The sequence below is a fragment of the Thalassophryne amazonica genome, chromosome 7 (genome assembly GCF_902500255.1).
Source record: "Thalassophryne amazonica chromosome 7, fThaAma1.1, whole genome shotgun sequence".
In the NCBI taxonomy this organism is placed as follows: domain Eukaryota; kingdom Metazoa; phylum Chordata; class Actinopteri; order Batrachoidiformes; family Batrachoididae; genus Thalassophryne; species Thalassophryne amazonica.
The window spans coordinates 55,066,263-55,089,103 of NC_047109.1; the positions used below are offsets into that span (position 1 = coordinate 55,066,263).

A 22,841-nucleotide genomic window follows, 5' to 3' on the forward strand; every position below is an offset into this window, starting at 1 on the left:
CACTTGGTCATTTCAACTTGTGGATGGCGTACTGGAACGTGCTTGCTCTTCACTGATGTGCGCTCAATTTGAAGCGCTTATACCACACCTTTATTTGCGTTATGCTCATGGCATATTTGGCAAGAGCCTGAATCTTGCGAATGGGTTCCACTTGGGTATCATCAAACGTTTGGCAAAATCTGAGGTCACATTATAGCACATGAAAATCCAAAGGGTGCTCAGCACCTGTGTTCACTCTGAGGCTGACCGCTAGTGACTGATGTACTCTGTGGGTTAGAATAACTTCACACATGCACAGAAGGTTCCCTGCACCTCCACACCAACGACAACTCACATGCTTTATTTGTTTCTGTGGGATAAAATAATGTCGGATACATTTTGAATGCACCCTCGTATATGAAATGAATATGAAATTGCCACCTATGGTTATACTGAATGAGGTAATGTAATTCATACTCCAGAGGAGAAGAAAAAGCATCATAACAAGAAGAGGAAGAAAAAGCAGCTCTGAATGAGGGAAAAACATCTGTTATCGTAGCAAATCATTAAATAATGCTTTCAAACTGAAAGACCATGCGCTCTGGAATAAAAATAAGGAAAATAACTTTTTACACTCCTCAGAACAACACTTGTTTTGACTGTGTGAGACATCAGAACAGCAACAGCAAATCAGCTGTTTAACTAAAAGTATTACAATTTTTTTTTCAAATGTTTGTCTCAAGTATGATGGTCTGTTCAGTGGCCAAAGGAAGCAGTTTACTTGTGTTTGTACCTGGTACAATAACATTTATTATCCTATTAGCTCCTGCTCCCTAGCGCGGTGTTTGCTTTATAATAATGCATCAAATTCTATATAATATCCAAGTGGCCTCTGTGTGCATGCATGTGTGCGTGCGTCCATGCGTGTGTACGGCTTCGATCACAGAGAAAGTGGGAGAGCTGACATTTGCTGTTTGGTATTCTTATGTATTTTGGGTAAAGGATAAACGCCGCCAAAATGGAACATTGATAGGACTAGTATTTTTGGAGAAATTAGTAATATTAGCTAACCAGTAAAAAATGGACATTGTGCTGCAATGCACCATGGGATTTTAAATGTGTTACGGTGTTCATGTTAGTTTAACAGTGTTTTTAGTATTACTGGTGTATTGTGTTTTTGTAGTTCAATTTGGTATAGTCAATTTAGTTAAGTGACATGTTTCCGTTACCATGAGTGAGACGAATGGTGCATTTGATGTCTTCCGCCAACATCTCTGTTTGTGGGTGTGTAAAAATAAGTGTGTCCGTGCATTACCGTTTGGTACATTTATGTATTTTGGGTCAAGGATGAACGTTGCCAAAACGGAACACTAATATGACTAATATTTTTGGAGAAACGACAGATATTATCTAACAACACTGAAAAACGGACATTGATAATTACATTCTGGACTCACACGCTAATCCAGCAAGGGGCGGTAATAATCTATACATTAAAAGTGTGCGTGTGTACATGATTTTATTTCGTACGTTCAATGTAAGTACATAATTAAATTGTAAATACGTTACAAAAAACTTTTATTTCCATTGTGGTCCACTTAAAAATCAAAAACAAAATAGAAGTAATAATAAAATATAATAATAATTAATAATACTGATGATAATAATAATAGTGTGTACGAGGTCTGTTAGAAAAGTATCCGACCTTTTTATTTTTTCAAAAACCTGATGGATTTGAATCATGTGTGCTTGCATGAGCCAACCTTGAACCTTCGTGCGCATGCGTGAATTTTTTCACGCCTGTCGATTGCGTCATTTGCTTGTAAAGCAGCCTTTGCGTGAGGATGGGTGGAGTCTCTTGTCATTTTTTCTTTACAAGGAAAATGGCGGAACGACTGGAGCAGCGCGACTGCATCAAATTTTGCCAGAAACTGGATGACAGCCAGGTGGAAACCATTCGGATTATTCAGACGGCTTTCGGTGATGATGCTATGGACATCACACAGATTAAGGAGCGGTACAACCAGTTTAAAGACGTCCGCACAACGATGGAGAGCGAGCCACGCTCCGGTCGGCCATCAACATGCTGGAACGACCAGATAATTTCCAAAATGAACGCTGTGGTGATGCAGCACCGTCGTGTGACTATCCGAGAAATTGCAGAAGAGGTGGACATCAGCACTTTTTCGGCACATTCCACTGTGACAGAAGATTTTGCCATGAAAAGAGTTGCAGCGAAATTCATGCCGATGGCTTTGGCACGAAGCTGACGGAGCAAAAGCGCCTCCGTGTTGAAGTCTCACAGGACATGTTGTGACATGCTCACCTCTTCCACAATTTCTCGGATAGTCACACGACTGAAAAGCCACGAAAGCCATCTGAATCTTCCAAATGGTGGAAGAGGTGGGCATGTCACAACATGTCCTGTGAGACTTCAACATGGAGGCGCTTTTTTGTACCGCTCCTTAATCTGTGTGATGCCCATAGCATCGTCACCGAAAGCTGTCTGAATAATCCGAATGATTTCCATCTGGCTGTTGCCCAGTTTCTGGCAAAATTTGATGCAGTCGCGCTGCTCCAGTCGTTCCACCATTTCCTTGCAAAGAAAAAAACGACGAGAGACTCCACCCATCCTCACACAAAGGCTGCTTACAAGCAAATGACGCAATCAACAGGCATGAAAAAATTCACGCATACGCACAAAGGTTCAAGGTGGCTCATGCAAGCACACATGATTCAAATCCATCAGGTTTTTGAAAAAAAATAAAAAGGTCGGATACTCTTCTAACAGACCTCGTATATGATAACAAGAACCTAAACAATTTATAAATACGAGGTCTGTCAATAAAGTATAGGTCCTTTTTATTTTTTTCAAAAACTATATGGATTTCATTCATATGTTTTTACGTCAGACATGCTTGAACTGTTAAAGGAGATTTTTTTAATGAAAGACGTGTGGACGGGTCCTGCGGCACAGGAAAAACACCTCCGTGTTGATAACCATTTGTAAATCCAGGTGGCTTTTGATGGCTTTCAGTGGAGTGAGTATATGAGAAATTGTTTAACAGCTGGACATGTTCCAACTTGTCCTTAAGGCTTCCAACAGAGGTGTTTTTCCAGTGGCGGAGCGTCGCGGCGGCTGCGAGCCGACGCTGCAATCCGTCCGCACGTCTTTCATTAAAAAAATCTCCTTTAACAGTGGAATATCCAGATAAAATGCTGAAACCGACTTCTTCTGAAACTTCTCTGTTCTCTCACGACGTCCTGGATCAATAGAGCTTGAAATGTGGAGGTTTTCAGTTTGAAACAGGCTGACGACGGCGCCTGAGAGCGCTGCGCGACGTCTCGCACCGTGGGAAGTCCTTAAAGCGACAGTATCACCTCAAAATCTCTCATCAGCCGTTAAAATTTTCACCGAAAACCAGCTTAATTTTTCGAACCGTGTCCACTTCGATGTGTCTCACAGGTTTAGAAAAAATTTTGATCAAACAAAGCGCCAGTCTCTCAGCAACTTCTCAGACAAAGGAATTCCAACGAGGGGCTGGACGACTCCTCCCACAAGGAGTGCTCACAGGCGAATGACGTCACCGACAGGCGTGGAAAAACTCACGCATGCGCACGAGGGTTCAAGCATGTCTGACGTAAAAACATATGAATCCATATAGTTTTTGAAAAAAATAAAAAGGACCTACACTTTATTGACAGACCTCGTACATTAAGAGAGTAAATTAACATTTTAAAAAATTACAGAATTAAACAGGAAATAAAAGGGGTGAGTTCTTCTAAAAACTGTTGAGGTCTAAGGTCCAAGGTTTCAAAAACATTCTGGACTCTGGACTCACACACCATTCCAACTCATCAAAGAAACTGCATAATTTATTATTATGCAATGTCATCTACCTATTTTATAAACACTACTCAATCTAGAGCTGTGACTTCCCATGGGCAGCACGCTAGTTCACTTTATTTTGCATGAAGTGGTACCACCACAGTTCAAAAATAAATGTAACTTCTACTTTGGCATGACTTTTATATCTTCATGATGCACTTCTTGTTAGCAGATGTGACTTATACTCTGGTGTGACTTTCATTCATTTATTTTCTATACCCTCTTACTCCATTCAAGGGTCACAGGGGTCTGCAGCCTAACCCAGAGGCCATAGGCAAGACGCAGGGTAGAGCCCTAGACAAAACACCAGCCTGTCACAGCTGGTGTGACTTATTAACGAGAAAATACAATATTATATTTAACAACTGCAGATAGAATAGATATTATCTCAAGTTGTAAATCAGTAATTGGTGTCAGTGAATTAGCATAAATCTGCTTTTAGCAAGTAGCATTTTAATCTGAGTGGTTTTTTCAGGTAACAATCCTTTCATGTATATACTATTCCAAAACCTGGTAAAGCTTTGAGATTAAAAAGGGCAGAGTGATGTATGATAAAGTGCGTTTGCTGCCTGTTTGGTCCCTAACAGGAGTTTTGCGCTCCTTAATGTTATGAACCAGTGTTTTCTCATGCTTGGCACACATTACAATATTGTAAATGTTGAAGAATGTGTGTGAAAATGTTGGATTTCAGAAAGCGAGGTAATTTCTCACAGAAACTCACCTCTCCCACAGGCTGCACACATTTGGGTCTCTGGGGTTCAGAGTGTAGCACAGTCCAATCAGGAAGCTAAAAAGCAGCAAGGCTGCAGAGCTCTGCAGAGTCAGTATCATTCTGAGGAAAAATACAACAAAGTTTGAGTGTGATACACAGATGGTGCAGACAGAAAATAACTTATATGGGGGAAATATCATGGTGTCACGTAGCTTCATTATCCTCACAGGTACAGTCCCAAATCAGTTGGGCTTTTATTTCATTGCAAACCATATAACGCAAGACATTTCAAGTTTTGCCTGGTAAACTTAATTTTATTTGTTAATATAAATCCATAGATTGGTGTCCTGTCCAGGGTGTACCCCGCGTCATGCCCTATGACTGATGGGATAGGCTCCAAATTTCCCTCTCGAAGCTGCATAATATCATAAAAAGATTCAAGGAATCTGGAGGAATTTCAGTGTGTAAAGGGCAAGAGTGCAACCTTTATCTCCAATCACTAAGAAGATACTGCTTCTAGAACTGTCCTTCATCAATAGCTGATATAACCACATGGACAAGGGATTACTTGGTAAACCTTTGCACTACAATACAGAGTTACATTTGAAATGCCACTTAAAACTTTACTGTTCAAAAATGAAGCCTCATGTTAGACTTGCCCAAAACCCAGAGTCCCTCATGGTATGGGGTCATGCCAGTTCACTTCTCAAAGGTAATTTACACTTCTGTGATGGCAGCATTAATGCAGAAAAGCACAATGAGATTTTAGAGCAACATACGCTGCCTTGAAAATGATATCTTTTCCAGGTAAGTCTGTGAAGTTTTCAACAAGACAATGCAAAACCACATTCTGCACACTCAAAGCCATGGCTGCAGAAGAAAGGAGATGGGTACTAGACTGGCCTCCCTGCAGTCCTGACCTCTCCCCAATAGAGGATGTGTCAAAATTTTGAAATGAAAAATGCAATAGCAACGACCTGTTGTACACCTTTAGATGTGTTTGTAATGAGACAAAATAACACTGACATGCTTCATCACTTGGTCAAGTGTGGGACCTTATATGTAGACAGGTGTGTGCCTTTCCAAATCATGTCCAGTCAACTGAATTTACCCCAGGTGTACTCCAATTAAGCTGTAAAACATCTCAAGGATGATCAGTGGAAACATGATGCATCCAAGCTCAATTCTGAGCTTCATGGCACAGGCTGTGAATTCTTATGTACACGTGATTTCTCAGTTTTTAATACATTTGAAAAAATTAAAAAAAAAAATTTTCATGTTGTCATTATGGGGTGTTGTGAGTAGAATTTTGAGGGTAAAAATGAATTTCATCCATTTTGGAATAAGGCTGTAACATAACAAAATGTGGAAAAAGTGAAGCACTGTGAATACTTTCTGGATGCACCGTACTATACAGAGTATATACCTCTGCAGCGGTAATATTACCTCTCAGACATCTTCAGTCTTGATTTATTTTTTAACCTGGCAGACTTTTTTGATGTCATAAGACAGTAATGATCAACAACGACGTAAAAGAAAAAAAACATATATATTTTTTTTTTTGTAGGTCGGTTGATAAGAACTGTAGCTTTCACGTTAACTGTTGAGCCAATCAATGCATAGCAGCGGGTTAGTGCCTCCCTTCTGTAACCAGTCCATAACTTTGGGACACAAGCCAAAGGGTGCTGAAAAAAATGGAACGGTACGAGTCAGTTATTTTGGTACCCATTCCTAAATCTGGATGTGGAAATGCACAAAATAGCATGACATACCAACCTGGACTGCTTGGTGGAAATAGAAACTTTCCACTAGTCTTAGGGTCCACTAGTCCTAGTTCTAGCATTAAGGAGAGCATGTTGAAGTTGTTTTTACATTTATGGTAGGCTATATGTTGCACCAAAGTAAGTTAAATAATGTTACAAAAGTGTGGCAATAAAAAAAAAAAATTTTGTTATTGTGATTTACCCACTGGTGGGCAAAGTTCCACTAATTCACTAACCGCTAATTATCAAAGATAATGTTTTCATTATCGGATTAGCTTTTCAGATAACTTTGAAAACCATTATCGGACTAATTATCTTCCGATAAGTTTTGGTCTGATAATTTTTAGACCGCTAACGTATTTTTGCAGACGTGGTAAACAAAGCTGAATAGTTACAAACATTTATGAAATCTAAAATCAGAAGAGTACCTACCTGCTAAATGTTTTGTAGTAAATGCGCAGTTCTATTCTCCGTAAACAGAGGAAAGCTGGTTCTAACTACTCTATCCTCTGCAGGCAAAGGAGAACCAATCAACAAAAAAAAAAGCTCCTTTTTTTTGACCCCATACTGATACACTGGCAATATCACCCAAGTCATCCAGAGGCATACAGTTTTAACTTATGGTTAAAATTTTAAACAAACTAATTTCAGACAAGTTATTTAAATTAATGTCACATCTGACATCTTATAAATTGAAAATATCAGATATATGTTTTAGTATTAAAGTAATGCATTAATTTTGAAGGTTTTACTGTGGAGATGCTGTGCCCAGTGTATTATGGGTAATCTCAATACATTCACGACAGAAGAAATGCATTTGAGACACTCTGATGAGGCTCTACATGGACAACAGCATTAAACTCTTTGCACATTGTGCCTAAAACTCTTGTGAATATATTCTCTGGGTTTATAGATGTTGTTATTGTGTTTGTTTATGTAAAAATACCAGAAGAAGCTCAGGTTGCTCCTCCATTATTTTCAACTGGAATCATTGCAATCAATTCCTGTTTGCTATTTAGAGTCCTGCTTATGTCAAACACTGTCTGTCGTCTTTGTTCCAGAGTAATATATATAAGATGTCTGAAATTCAGTTTGCGTTTATCAAATTCCACGCATCTTAAACGTACCAGACACAGATTATCTGGAATTTTGTTTTGTTTACTGCCATCTAAGAATTAAACTGTGGAGTTGAGGATGATAGGGGGAAATAGCGTGTGTTGGTGACCAAAAACAACATGAAACGGGGTGTAACCGGTGGAAATTGAAGGTAAACTGTTATGAGGGAGTTCAACCCACGGAAGCTGTTCTGACCACGATGCGGGATGGCGGGATGTGAGAATCCAGAGCCCCTTTTCCAGTTCTTGGTTCAGCCGTTCCGTCTACCCATTGGCCTGTGGATGGTAGAATGAAGTGAGACTACATGTTACCCCGAGGAGAGGGCAGAATTTCCTCTAGAAGTGAGATACAAATTGAGGACCCCGATCAGAAACTATGTCTTGCGACAAACTGTGTAATTTGAAAACCTGGTTTAACATAACTTCAGCGATCTCTTTAGCGGATGGTAATTTTCTCAATGGTATGAAATGAACGATTTTGGAGAGACGATCTACAACCGTCATAACGACTGTGTACCCTTTTGAGGATGGAAAACCAGTCACGAAGTCCAACGTGATATGGGTCCGTGAGCGAGCTGGGACCGGCAATGGCAACAAGGCACCTGCAGGCGGATGGTTAGAAAATTTGTGCATGGCACACACTTGACAGGCAGTGACATATTCAGTGACATCCCCAACTATCCCGGGCCACCAGAATCTTTGTTGTACAATAAGCAGAGTTTTCTTAATTCCTGGATGACAAAACATGCGATTCTCATGATACCAACGTATCGTATCCCCTCTAAGGGAAGCAAGAACAAAAAGCTTGTCCCGTGGACAACCTGCGGGAACCGGTGCATTGCCTACCATGGACCTTTTCTTTGATTCTATATCCCAGGTAAGTGCCGGCACAGAACATGTTTTAGGTACAATGGTATCCGGGTCCGCGGGGCCATCTACTGAGTCCCCCTGACGGGATTGTGCATCCGGTTTACTGTTTTTTTGTGCCCGGACGGTAAGACAGAGTAAAATTAAAGTGACTAAAATATATGGCCCAGCGGGCCTGGCGACAGTTGAGTCATTTAGTGGTCTTAAGGTATTCTAGGTTAGGTTTTTGTGGTCGGTGTAGACGATGAAAGGTAATTGTGCCCCCTCCAACCAGTGCCGCCACTCCTTCAAGGCCACTTTTACCGCCATCAGCTCACGGTCGCCAACGCCATACTTGCATTCCGCTGCGGACAACTTCTTTGACAAGAAGGCTCATGGGTGAAGCCTACTGTCAGAGGGGTTTCTCTGGGACAAGACCGCACATACTCCCACATTAGAGGCATCGACCTCAACCACAAACTGTTGGGCAGGGTTGGGAGGAGCAGCACGGGGGCCGTGGCAAAGCGATTCTTTAGGACTTTGAATGTCTCATCGCACTCCATTCATCCACACAGCAGGAGTGACGAGGTGACATTATGCCAAGGGGCTGTGACCCCTCTGCATAATAAAAAAGAAAACAAAGACAACAAAAGATAACAAAACTGACCAAAAACAAAGCAGAACACCAACCCCATCATCAGACCCTGACAATTTGTGAACTATAAAATCAGTTTGGGGTTGTAATATACGCCATTAAATAATATAAAGATGTTAGGACCAGTGGCCCCTCCCCAGTGGCAACAGGGCTGCACATTGGCATACGCTGGCTAAATTGTCACGGTGTGACAGGTGCAGAACTTATTCGACATAGCCAAAGTATTTGCCAAATTTTCCATGAGTCTGCATATGCTGGCTAAATCGTCAAGGTGTCACAGGCCCATAAGATATATTTGAACGTGAGACCTACCTGTTGTAAGGTAACACAGCAAACACAGCAAATTATTTAAAACTATTACAATACAAATTGTCCCCAGAATCAAATCCTTATTCCCTGGGCGAAAAAATTCTTCACCAAGTTGAGCTTGTGTCAAAGTAGTCCAAGACACAGCATTGCAGTGGAAAATATTTCACACAGATATTTCCAATCCAGCTTCCAACTACAGGTTTACACTATGTTTGATTTCTCTGCCAAGTAGGCAGTCTTTCCAGTTGTGTCTCCTTGTTGGTTTGTTAACAGAGTATCTTCAAATAAATAAAAAATAAATAAACCACAACAAGAACAACAGGCAAGGCTCACAGGAGTGCTGGAGCCTACCCCAGCAGTCACAGGGCAAGAGGCAGGGTATACCCCGGAGAGGACGACAGTCTATCCCAGGGCCGCATACAGACAAACTCATTTGCATACACCTTCAGTCAATTTAAAGTTTCCAATTCACCTAATGCGCATGTCTTTCAAGTGGGAGGGAGCCAGCGCACCCGGAGGGAACCCACGTAAACACGAGAAGAACATGCAAACTCCACACAGACAAGACCAGGCAGGAAGAGATCCAAGGACCTTCTTGCTGTGAGGCAACAGTGCTAACCACCAAGCTATGGTGCTGCCCTTCGTTGGATTCAGGAATTTTTATTTTTTTAAGATGGCATATATTCACACAATTGCCTCACAACAAGAAGGTCCTGGGATCTCTTTCTGCCTGGTCAACAGTTTCACTGCTAAGCCATGGCGCTGCCCTGAGAGTGATCCAGGAATTTTTATTAATTTTTTTAAAGATACCATGTGAATATCTTAAAAAGCTTGGGAGCAAGTCAGGCTAAAAGAACAGAGATGGTACAGTTTAAATACATTTTTAACATGATAAGGAAATAATAGGTCTGGCAGAACGGAAACATCTGATGCTGAAAACAAACACAAATTGGAAGGGCCAAAATCTGCAATTCCAGAAAGGGCCACTTGAGGTTAGCTCCAAAAGTGAGGCATTCTCCATAAAAGACCATGTTACAATCCCTAACTTTACAGCAGTGATAAACAACTGCCTAGGGCTGCTCAAACATCTAGGCTAGTTGGTCGAATCACCTCCATATTTGTGTCATGCTGGACACGCACTGCTTAATTTGTGCTGTTGTCAGTCTGCAAGCTGTACATTCATGAGGCACACTGTTCAGATCTGTGTGAATAAAATAAAACTTATTGCATAGACACAAGGAGTTCATGTACTTTTCAAACTTACACTGTGGGTGTGCTGGCTGTTTTCACTGCGTCGGCACCACGCTATGAAGCAAAGTGAGACTGGCATGCACTGTTGATCTGTGTGACTTGTATTTAAAGTGAATTAATCTGTAACAGTGTTTTTAAAACATGGGACTGTGGCTCTGCTGTTCTCGGCAGCAGCACCGACTAGTTGCTAGCTGCTAACAAATACTATTAGCTGCAGTGAATTCAACCGTGTTTGTCCTTTTTGACCATTTAATTATACGTAAATCCATCCATCCATCTTCTACCGCTTAGTCCAATTAAGGGTCGCGGGGGGCTGGAGCCTATCCCAGCAGTCATAGAGTGCGAGGCGGGGTACACCCAGGACAGGACGCTAGTCTGTCGCAGGGCCATAAACAGACAAACAGACACACCCACACACACACCTACGGACAATTTAAAGACTCCAATCTGCTTAACCCGCATGTCTTCGGATGTGGGAGGAAACCGGAGCACCCAGAGGAAATCCACGCACACACGGAGAGAACATGCAAACTCCACACAGAAAGGCCACAGGAATTGAACCCACAACCTTCTCGCTGTGAGGCAACAGTGCTAACCACTAAGCCACCGTGCTGCCCTAATTATACGTAAATATCAGAGATATTATTGGCTTTCTGCCTGGTTAATTGCACTAGCAGACCATTTAAGAAGTCCATCCTCCAGTGTTTCATTTGAGTGAAATATTTGTATTATTTAATTTCTATGTTAGCACCTTTAGCACACACATTAGCAGGTACTGAAAAGTTGATGACTTTAGCGACAGTGATAGTGCCACAATTATAGAGGCAATATACCAGTCATAGTTTTAATACCCACACCCAAACCACCCCATTATAAGATGCTGGAGAGATCAAAACTAGGCTGAACTGTCTCTTTTCAAAGTTTAGTTGGAAATATTGCTTGGATAGATATCTAGAGGTGATTAGATTTTGGAGTAATTTGGTCAAGGAAAACGTGGTCTGAAAAACATTTTGTGTGTGTGTGTGTGTATATATCTCTAGAACCAAGAAGCATAAATAGCTCATTAGACTTTGGAATGGTTTGTTCAAAGGTCAAGTAAAACACAGTCTGAACAACAACAAAAAAAGAAAAAAAAAAACCCAACAAAACAAAACAAAACAAAAAAACAAAAAAAAAAACAACTTTTTTTGGTATACCTCAAAAACCAAGCAGCCTACACGAACGATCTAAAGCATATTATGATCAGCAAAATATTTGTGATTGATTGAATGAATGACTTCAAAATGAAGACACATAGACACATAGAAGTCATAAGATGAAGTTATACATAGTCAAAAAACACCATTACAGACATATGTACATTCATATGATGGTGTTCAGTGTATGTGCACAGTAAAATAACCAGTGTAAAATTAACAGTAACAGTGTACATATGGTCCCACTCTGACTATAGTAGGACCATATGTACACTGGCAGTGTTAATTCAACACTGCCAGCGTTAGTTGTACACTTGTGATTTTATTGTGCAGGGTACACATCTGCCCTCTGACACCTTTCATTAGTGTGTTTTGAGTCTCGTCTGCACTCTGACAGCACGTCTATTTGTTTTGTTTTTTATTTACTATAATTAACTTGTCACAGCATAACACATAACACAAACCACCTTAATGTCTATAAACTGTGGTTGGACCTGACTGTAAAAAAGTTCATTAAACACTCGGCAGAGGTGAGGCAAACAGCCAAAAAGACTCTCTGCTCCCCACAGTTCCACAGCTTCTCAACAGCATAAATAAAATCCAGGCATCAAAACCTGACAGCACACAGGACAGATGAGCTGGAAAATAGGAACAGAAACAAGAAAGGGGGGAAAATGAAAATATGACTCCCAACTTCATCCTGATCCCTATCAATCAGTGGAGCAGCAAAGCCTGCGCTCTCTTCTGCTGTCTGCTTCCACACTCCTGCTGCATCCGGAACCAATCAGATCATAGGCCCAGGAGACGCCTTGGCAAAGCCACTCATTTACGCTCCCAGGGAACAAAAGGGAGTCCCTATTATTTCACACTTTTCCCATTCAAAATGCCCCAGTGACAAAAGTTCAACATGACAGGGACAAGAACCTCCTGGACAAGGCATCATGGGAATGTAACAATATTTTCCGATAACGGGGACATCATGCAGACATGGGATCAGTGAAGTCGGTTCCATAAAGCTTTCTTGTACACAGTAATGGAGAGAATTCTGATATACTGGCAGAAGAACATCTCAGACACAGATTAAGATTTTCTTCTTCAGTCATGTGTGTCATACAAAAATACCTCTTAAAATAAAAGGAGTGCATGTGAATTTTCCTCTTACCCTATAAATTTTAGTCCTGTACTTGGTGAGATCAAACATTTAAACTAGAGCACCGTGCTCATAGAGGGCAAACCTCCGCCAACACTAGTCAAAGTCCTTTAGAAGTGGCTTTTCATAAATTAAATTAGGTGTGATCAAATATCAGGAGTATGTATTTAGTTCCTGCACTTGACGTGTTTTCAGGGTTTTTCCCCCAACTTTTTCAGTTTATGAATTCTTTTTCAGATCATTTTCACAGAACATTGGTTATCTCTGCTATGCACAATTTGTCAATGAGAGTGACTGAGGCACTTTTGATTGAGATATCATGCGAAATGTACACCAAATGGGTTTTTCAATATTAAATTTAAATAATCCACAATCCGGATCAGATCCGGATCAAACTTTGTCAAGCGATAGTCAGTGCCAGTCTGCACCTCACTTTCAAATATGTGTGTAATTGGGGCATGTTTAATTAAAATATAATATAGAATATACATTAAATGGAGTTTTCAATGTTAAATTTAAATGTCCACAAAATCTGTAATCTGGATTAAACTTTGTTAGTCAATAAAAGATATCATCCAACATAACACTCTCAAATATGAAAGAAATTTGATCTTTTTTGAGAGTTATGAATTTTTGAAAATTCGTTCAATGTTAAAAATAGGCATTTTTCTAGTTTTCCAAGATTTTTCCCGACTTTGACCTTGAAAATTGAATCAGGATATGAATCTTCAGTAAAAAATTTCACAGCAATATGTGAAAAATTGTGGGCTCCAGGTTGTTCACAGGTTTTTTTTTGTTTTGTTTTTTTGCAGTGCAATAAAAATGTAATTAGTAATTTTTTAAATTAATAGTATATTTTTCCACATGCAATCATTTTGGATGATTGTCTCCAGCTTGTTGAATCAAATCCTCACCTATGCTGGACAAACAGAATTCACTGCATCTTTGTGACAAGCTTAATGGATCCTGAATGGCCCAATTAATCTGGGATCTTTCTAGTTTAGTACAAATAATAGGGCCTGATCCTTTTCTGATCCTTTGTTTGTATTTGACATTCCAACTCCCCTCCACGGCTTTGATGCTTCATCAGTCTTGCGAAGAGTGAAACGAGAGTTTGCAGCTGCTACGGTGTCACTGGGCACAGCAGAGATGAGCTCATTGATACTTAGAGCCTATAGAGGGCTAGTTTCACCATTGCAACGTTTACATGCAACTTTAACTTAGCTGCAGTTTAAAGATGCATTTAAACATGCTTTTATTTTGTATGAAACTGACATGACGTCAACAGAGTAAAAATTATACACAGAGGAAAAATGTCCATGCTGTCCAGGTCACAGATCAGAGTGAAGTCAGTTTAAAGTGCTGTAAGAGTAACAGCGTACAAACGTGCAATAGAAGGCTGTTTTTCATGAAGTGAAAGGCTACAGCTGTTCAAGAAGGAGCACGGTTTACTGAGAATCAGTTAACTCCCTCATTGCTGCTACTTTCTCCTATTACAATTCTTCAGATTTAATTTTTTTTAAATAGCTGTACTGTGATTTAAAGAGCTCACATCAGATCACACAGAAATTAATGTGGCCATATGGCATCATCTATGCAGTTATTGCTCCATTATGTCATCCACTGTAGCAACCCCCCCACTGAAAAAACCAAACATGTTTTCCACATTTAATGCACATATTTACAGGACTTCTGCTCAATGAGACCAAAATACTTCACGGATTCTCACCAAGCTTACAGCATAGATAGATATTAGGGCATGAAAGACTCCACTGAATTTTGGAGGTGATCTGGATCTGGACTCTGGATCGAGAATTCACTTTTTATTGGCTTTGAAGGATTATGTCAACGGATTCTCACCAAATTTACACCATAGACAGATATTAGGCCATGGAAGACTGAATTTTGGAGGTGATCCTACAGCTTGGGACTCCGACGAGGGCGGTCGCATCTCCTCCACTCTCCCTTATCTCTGTTCTCTGCCTTTAACCTTCAAGTCCCTACTTCACTGTGAATTCCTCAAATTATATTGGATTCTGGATCTATTGGACTAATACTGGATTAACCATGGAATTGATCAGCTGGTCTCTGAACGCTACTGACACCAGTTTTTCTACAAGAAGGTCAGGACCGGGGGATCCTACCTGCCCAGATGGAACGTATCCTGCGGGCTATGTCCTCGACTCCTGGAGTGCCTGGCGTGTGGCATGCTTGGCGCCTTTCTCCGTTGAGGACGTTGAGGATTTATTCATTTTTGGTCTCATGGTAGCAGGGCTGGTACTTTTTGGCTTATGTGCTGCCCTGATCTACCGGAAAATTGGCAAGACGGTGGCATCAAGAACCACGGCCCCTCACTTGTCCGTCATGATTAACGAGGTTGGCAAGGCAGTGCATTCTCAGACTGCGATGACTCTTGAACTCAGACGCAAATTGGATGACATCTTGGAGCAGATGCGTGCCTTGCAGTTGAAGCTGAAGATTTCAGAGGCTGGTGAATATTCTTAATTCATAATTGGGAATATTCTTAATTCATAATTGGGATTTGGTTGTGCAAGTGGAACTGTTAAAAAGTGATTTCATTGCTGTAACCATAACATTACAGGCTTATCAAGCCTGAAGGTCAAATTGCCCGGCTGTTTTTCTTCCAGAGGTATTTGTTTCGGCCTGGGGAACATTGGCTGTTTCTTATCTCATCTCACAAAGACAATAAACTGCTTTTCACAGGACTGAAGCATGCTCCATTGCCTCCCCCCACCCCCTCCTTCCCCCATCAACACCCCCCTTTCCAGCGCCTGCTAAACGTCACTCCTTCCCCCTTCGGCGGGGGCGGTGCAGTTTTAGCTGCAGCCCCCGTCACTCCCCCCCAAGCTGACAGCAGCGCATCCTGCGTGGCCTTCACCCACTTACCTCAATTCAGATAACGGTCTTCTCCAAACTTAGTGCACATAAACAATGTCAAATTTGTATGTGTTGCCTTTAATTCTGATGTGTGCCATTAATACTGTAAACAAGTAATAATTGTGGACTAATTGCTGTCTGAGGTAACTGGAGTGTAAACGATCAATAAAGTATATCTAATTTAATCCAGGTCCGGATTGGCGTACGTCAGAAATATCTGACGTACGCCAATCAAAGAGCATTTCCATACCAGCCCAACTTTTTCTGATTTGGGGTTGTATAAATTGTATTTGTTATATCCTTGCTATGGAGGAGAACCGATGCCAAAAATGAGGCTTGTCTGTGATGTTTGTCGAGTCTGACAATCATCAACACCTGTGTAATCAATCAGCAGTTCATTTAACAAAACTGCATCGACATTTACTCTGAGCAGTGGCTGTTTTTCACTGCAGGAGATTTGGCCTGAATATAAATCAGTGTGAAAGCAGTGATCTGCTGTTTCTAATCGACTGGCTCCTCCCCGACCCACCGTCAGGAGTTAATGCACTTGTTGGCAAAAAGGCCTCTGAAATGTGTGCAACAAAAACAGCACTTTATGAGAGGAGGCATATGGCTTTTATTAAGACACTCATCAACTTCACCAGCCACTTCATTGGACTGAGGGGTAAATATTTTTCATTACCTTCTTTTTATTTTAATTGTGCTTCATTAGAGAACGGCTTAAAACCGCATGGGAATTCTTAAATACTGAGAAACTCTGTGCAGGCCACCGCGCTTAATGAGTTCAGACGGGGCTGTTTTGAAGTTAAGCTGTTTGCTTTTTTGTGTTTGGATTATTTTCACTGAAAGTGAGGAAGAGAGACTAGATCACTGTTTCCAATCCTGGAGTTCAAGCACCTCTTGGGGGGTGGAGTAAGACACCAAGTTTTAATCTGCCCTGAGGCTGTCAATATTATAACTGCACATTTTGTATAGTGACATAATAATTCACTTACTGGATAATGAACTATTATACTGAAATATAAGACAGTCAAACCTTCAGAATTAGTGCATTTCTTTAAAACTAAAACATATAGCTGATATTTTCACTTTGTTAAAACAACAGACGTGACGTTAATTTCGATAACCTGTTTGGAATTTGTTTAAAATTTTAACCATAAGTCAAAACTGCCTTGATTTTGATGTCTTCTGTGACATGTCTGCAAGACTGTATAGCTGTGAAAATAAATTATCTTTTTTCTCCCTTTCCCTTCCTTTCTATTTGGTCAGCAGGGCCCGTATGCACGAAGCATCTCAAAGTCATCTCAAAGAGCTCCTAACTTAGCCTAAAATTTCCTGGCAAGGAGTCTCATTATGGAAGATTGAGTCAGGAGGTGTCTGAGAGTAAGTCTGAGCAAGACTGAGACTGAAACTCCTATCTTAGTAAGGAGGAGGGATTGACCCCATTGCTAGGTATGATGTCGACCTGTAAGAGCTGTGATTGGTTGTCATGGAAAAGGGAAGGGGAAATAATAAATAAATGCACGCTGCACTCCTACATATGAATGAACAGTAAAATCAACCGATCATATAACTGGATTAAGAAATGCGTAATCATGAAAATAATTTAATGTCATGATGATGATACTCAGCAAAATTAAACTGGAGTATCGCCGGGCCAGTTGCTAAACCTGTAAATTCTTCTGCTGCAATGCATTGTGGGAGTTCTGGGTTTTGGGGTTTAAAATGTTGCTATTGTGGTTCATGTTAGTTTAAAAATGTTGTTAGTGTTGTTGATTTATTGTGTTTTTGTAGTTCAGTTGGTTTAGTGAGTTAAGTGTCACCGTGTTGTCACCATAAGTGAAAAGTGTATTGTGTTTGATGCCCCGCTTGTGTTGTTTTATCTGAAAAATAAGAGCACTTCCTAGTGTCAGAGTGCCAAAAAGACAAAAGCTCTCTCCTGTCTTTCATTCCATGCAGTTCACAACAAAATGAATTGTTACACAGCTTGAAGATGTTTGAACATATCTCATTCACATGCCAATTATCCACATATTAAAAGTGTGCACGGGTGCGTGAGTTTATAAATAAGTTCAAGTAAGTAAGTACATAACAAAATTATAAATACGTTAAAATTGCATGTATGACACAAGAAAGTGAAAACACTTATTTCCATTGTTGTCCATTTAAAAATCGAATGACAAGATGGAAGTAATAATAAAATAAAATATCAATAATACTGATAATAATAATACAAATAATGATAATATTAATGTGTGTATATAATAACAATAATCTAAACAATTTATAAATATATTAGGACAGTAAATTAACATAAAATAATTACATAGATCAAGCCGGTATTGTGCTACTGACTCATTGTAATCCTACATACGGAGAATATCTCTGCTTCCTCTCTGTCTTTTCCACCAGCTTGTCTGCTTAAGATACTCTTAGGCTTCTTAAAAGTCCTCCTCACTACTCTTACCAGTTTAAGGTCTAAGGTGCTTTGCAGACAACTCTTACTGGAGTCAGTTCTAAAAGTTATCGGTTTAGCTGTATGTAACCCATGTTAAAATATGACATGAATGAATGAATTGAAAGCAGTTTAAGCAATAATAGTTTAAAAGCAGCATAAATAAATAAATAATTTAAAAGCTCCATAAATGAGTTTGAAAGTTTAAAATGATCCATTTAATGTAAATTAATTCATCAGAGGTACTTAAAAAATGTTCATACAACAATGATTTAAGGTTTAAGATTAAAAGTATGTTGACAGAACATTTGTGTCGCTGCCCCTTTAAGGGATTAGCGATGCTGGGACACAGCACCTGAGAGAGAGCAGAAGAGACGTCGGAGTGAACGAGCAGCGATTAATAAGCAGAAAAGGAGTGAAAAATTAGATTTTTGCGGTTGCAAAAACGTAACTTACCTGGTTGGGAACTGACGGGGAATTTACAAGACCTAAGCCACACCGGTTTTGGTCAGGTTTTTTTTCCTTGCTGGTTTGAAGCTCTGTCAGAGCCAGGATTTATCTGCTACGTGCGGGGCGTGCACGTACCCAGACGGTATTCAAGATGGTGAGCCAGACCCAGACCTTCAACCCATCATCTTCATCACACCAGAGGGGGAATCTCTGTGCATGATGACTTCTTGCCAGTGGTGACAGTATCAGGAATTATTTTTTTGAACCGAACCGAGAACTGATTGAATTATTAATTTTGAACTGAATCGAACTGAAACTTTTCACTGAACGTATGAACTCACATTTGAACCTGAACTTGAATTGAAGGTGTAAAGCTTTTTTTTTCTTTACATGCTGGATTTATAATTTTGAAAGTGATTTGAGAAGATTGTGTCCACTTTGATTTGATTGTGAAACTGAAGGTATTATCTTACACACAAAATAAAGAGGAAGAGCCAACTCAAGAAACAAAATAGGAATTCTAACATAGGTGCAACCTAGGAAAAAAAAGAGACTGGTCTAATGAACCTAAATTAGATTGACTAAAATAACCTAGGAACAAAAAGACTGGTCTAATTGAACTTATTTTAGTTTTACTAAAATAAACTGGCTGAATAAAAGGATACAAAGAGGGTGAAAAATACTTTAATTTATTATACTTTCTTCAATATTAAGAACCTTCAGAATATAGTTTTTGTTTTGTTTTGTGTTTTTTTGTTGTTGTTGTTCAGTGTACAGTATTTTGCATGTTTTATATTCAGTAAACTGCCACCTTTTTGAATTTAAAGCAACGGCCCCTGGTGTAATCATTCTGCTCCCCACTCCTTAGAACCTAGAACTGGTCCAGTAGTCAAATCAAATCAAATCAATTTTATTTATATAGCACCAAATCACAACAAACAGTTGCCCCAAGGCGCTTTATATTGTAAGGCAAAAGCCATACAATAATTACAGAAAAACCCCAACGGTTAAAACAACCCCCTATGAGCAAGCACTTGGCGACAGTGGGAAGGAAAAACTCCCTTTTAACAGGAAAAAACCTCCAGCAGAACCAGGCTCAGGGAGGGGCAGTCTTCTGCTGGGACTGGTTGGGGCTGAGGGGACAGAATCAGGAAAAAGACATGCTGTGGAAGAGAGCAGAGATCAATCACCAATGATTAAAAGCAGAGTGGTGCATACAGAGCAAAAAGAGGTGAATAAAAAGAAACACTGGGTGCATCATGGGAAACCCCCCAGCAGTCTAAGTCTATAGCAGCATAACTAAGGGACGGTTCAGGGTCACCTGATCCAGCCCTAACTATAAGCTTTTTCAAAAAGGAAAGTTTTAAGCTTAATCTTAAAAATAGAGAGGGTGTCTGTCTCCCTAATCCGAATTGGGAGCTGGTTCCACAGGAGAGGAGCCTGAAAGCTGAAGGATCTGCCTCCCATTCTACTCTTACAAACCCTAGGAACTACAAGTAAGCCTGCAGTCTGAGAGCAAAGCGCTCTATTGGGGTGATAAGGTACTAAGAGGTCCCTAAGATAAGATGGGACCTGATTATTCAAAACCTTATGAGTAAGAAGAAGAATTTTAATTTTTATTCTGGAATTAACACGGAGCCAATGAAGAGAAGCCAATATGGGTGAAATATGCTCTCTCCTTCTAGTCCCTGTCAGCACTCTAGCTGCAGCATTTTGAATTAACTGAAGGCTTTTCAGGGAACTTTTAGGACAACCTGATAATAATGAATTACAATAGTCCAGCCTAGAAGAAATAAATGCATGAATTAGCTTTTCAGCATCACTCTGAGACAAGACCTTTCTAATTTTAGAGATATTGCGCAAATGCAAAAAAGCATTCCTACATATTTGCTTGATATGCGCACTGAAGGACATATCCTGATCAAAAATGACTCCAAGATTTCTCACAGTATTACTGGAGGTCAGGGTAATGCCATCCAGAGTAAGGATCTGGTTAGACATGTTTCTAAGATTTGTGGGGCCAAGTACAATAACTTCAGTTTTATCTGAATTGAAAAGCAGGAAATTAGAGGTCATCCATGTCTTTATGTCTGAAAGACATTCCTGCAGTTTAACTAATTGGTGTGTGTCCTCTGGCTTCATGGCTAGATAAAGCTGGGTATCATCTGCGTAACAATGAAAATTTAAGCAATGCTTAAATTTGCAGCAATGCAGTAGTGCAGTAAATGGTGTGATACTGGTGTTTTTTTAGGGGTTTATCGGTTTAGCTTTATAAAAGTTAACTTTTCAGTTTGCAGATTAACAGTTATTGAAGCTTAATGGACATCAACTTTTTGGTTAGCTGTGCCCACCACTGCAAGGCACACAACAATAAGTTGATTTTTGTCTGTCAGCCCATGCATGTTGTTTTTAACCAAAAGTTAACTTCTCAAATGAATAAACAGTTGAGACCTTGCCACATATTTGAGCAGCTTTTGTCTCCATCTACTGGGTGATGTGAACATTTCAGGGCTTTAAGTACATTTCCTACTTGACACCCAAAATTCAGTAAAAATAAATAAATAAAAATAAAGAAGGCATTTCTAAATGTCAAAAATGCTTGAGTTTTTTTTGTTTTGTTTTGTTTTTGGCATGTAGAGCTTTGTCCTCCCAGTATTCATGTATAAAAATTTCTATTTTAAGAATTTTATGGTTCTTGAGTTTTAAGATATGGAAGACTGCCAGAAGGAAATATGGAAGGACAGAATTTCTCCTGACAAGCACAACTTACAGTCATAAATATTATTAATAGTCTGTTTGTGTGGTTGAAGGACCTGATGGATCTTGATGCGAGGCTGTACGCCAATGCATATCCCTCCAGTGTTGAAGACACCATTGGCTGGAGAAGGATAATGGGACAAGTGATGTTTCACTATGTAGCTACAGACGATTCTAGGGTACTTCAAAAAGTTCTTGGCCTCAGATGTCTAAACCAAGGAGATTCTATGGTGTGGTGGATGCAGTGACTTGCAGTACTATTGCATGCTTCAATGCACACGGAAATTCATGCACCTTTTCACATCATATCATATGAAACGAGTCAAGAGAATATGTTGACCAGACAGACTGGACCTGACTCTCATTCATTCATAAATCTCTCATGCCCTACCTCCTCTGTTACGTGGCAAAGGTAGTAAAGGTTAGTCATTCTAACCTTGGATAAAGGTAACTGTATGTACATTGTGAGTACTCATCTAGCTTGCACATGATTAACTAAGAAAATGATGCAACACTGAACTTGCCAGCTACAGTGCACTGCATGAGAAATGTAATAGAGAAGCGGGTGATCAAATTTTTCTATACTTTTCATGAGGTTTTTTTGTTTTTTGCATGTTATGCATAATTAAATGAGCAGAGGGTTTAGAAAAGAGAGTGTCTGAATTCTGACCAAATCACACAAAACCATACAACAGTGATGCTGTTTGCATCCCCTTTCCAATGGTAACTGAGGAAGAAAGTTTTAGTCACCCACTGGAAGGGAAAGTTTCAGGGGAAAGAAAAATATAACTGTCTGAATAAGATGTCAGTTGTGCACTGAAGCAAAATGGGCTCAAACACAGAGAAAAACCTGCTGAATATGCAATTATTCTCTATTCAAGATTCTTTGATGTCAGAGTCAGACAAGAAACTACGCAGTAAGTTTTCATGGCGATATTAAAGCTGCAGCATGTTGGATTTAGTGTCCTCTAGTGGTGAAGTTGCAGACTGCAACCAACTATTGGCTTTGCCTGTGCACATCTCATCACCCCTCGCGCATGTTGGGGGAAGCCCCCACGTGATCTATGATGTCACTGTGGTCACTATCATAGATTGTAGGGGTCATTATGGAATGCAGTTCAAGGCTGTGTTCATTTGAATTTTTTCCCTTCAGGGGAAATAATTATTAATTTTTTTTTTCATGCAACATGGGTTTTGATCATATTGGCAATGTCATATTATGAATTCCATATTTAAAGGCTAATAAATAAAGTTATAGTGGTGCCAAAGAAAAAAATATTTTTATGACTTAAATCTTACAAAACCCAAATAGAAAACAAAACTGTAACTAAATACTGTTTAACAAAAAAAAGAAAAAGAAAAAAAAAGATGGACTGCATTATAAAGGGTTTTTGGAAAATGAGGGAATTCTGCATG

General features: G+C 39.8%; 1 long non-coding RNA gene across 1 annotated transcript in view; it reads right to left on the minus strand.

The window, feature by feature from the left end:
- The window catches only part of LOC117513959, an 87,565-nt gene that overhangs the window by 3,551 nt on the left and 61,173 nt on the right, over positions 1 to 22,841 (minus strand). Inside the window, exon 3 of the long non-coding RNA XR_004561758.1 lies at positions 4,590 to 4,700. This is a non-coding gene — a long non-coding RNA (uncharacterized LOC117513959). The remainder of the gene's footprint in view (positions 1 to 4,589; positions 4,701 to 22,841) is intronic.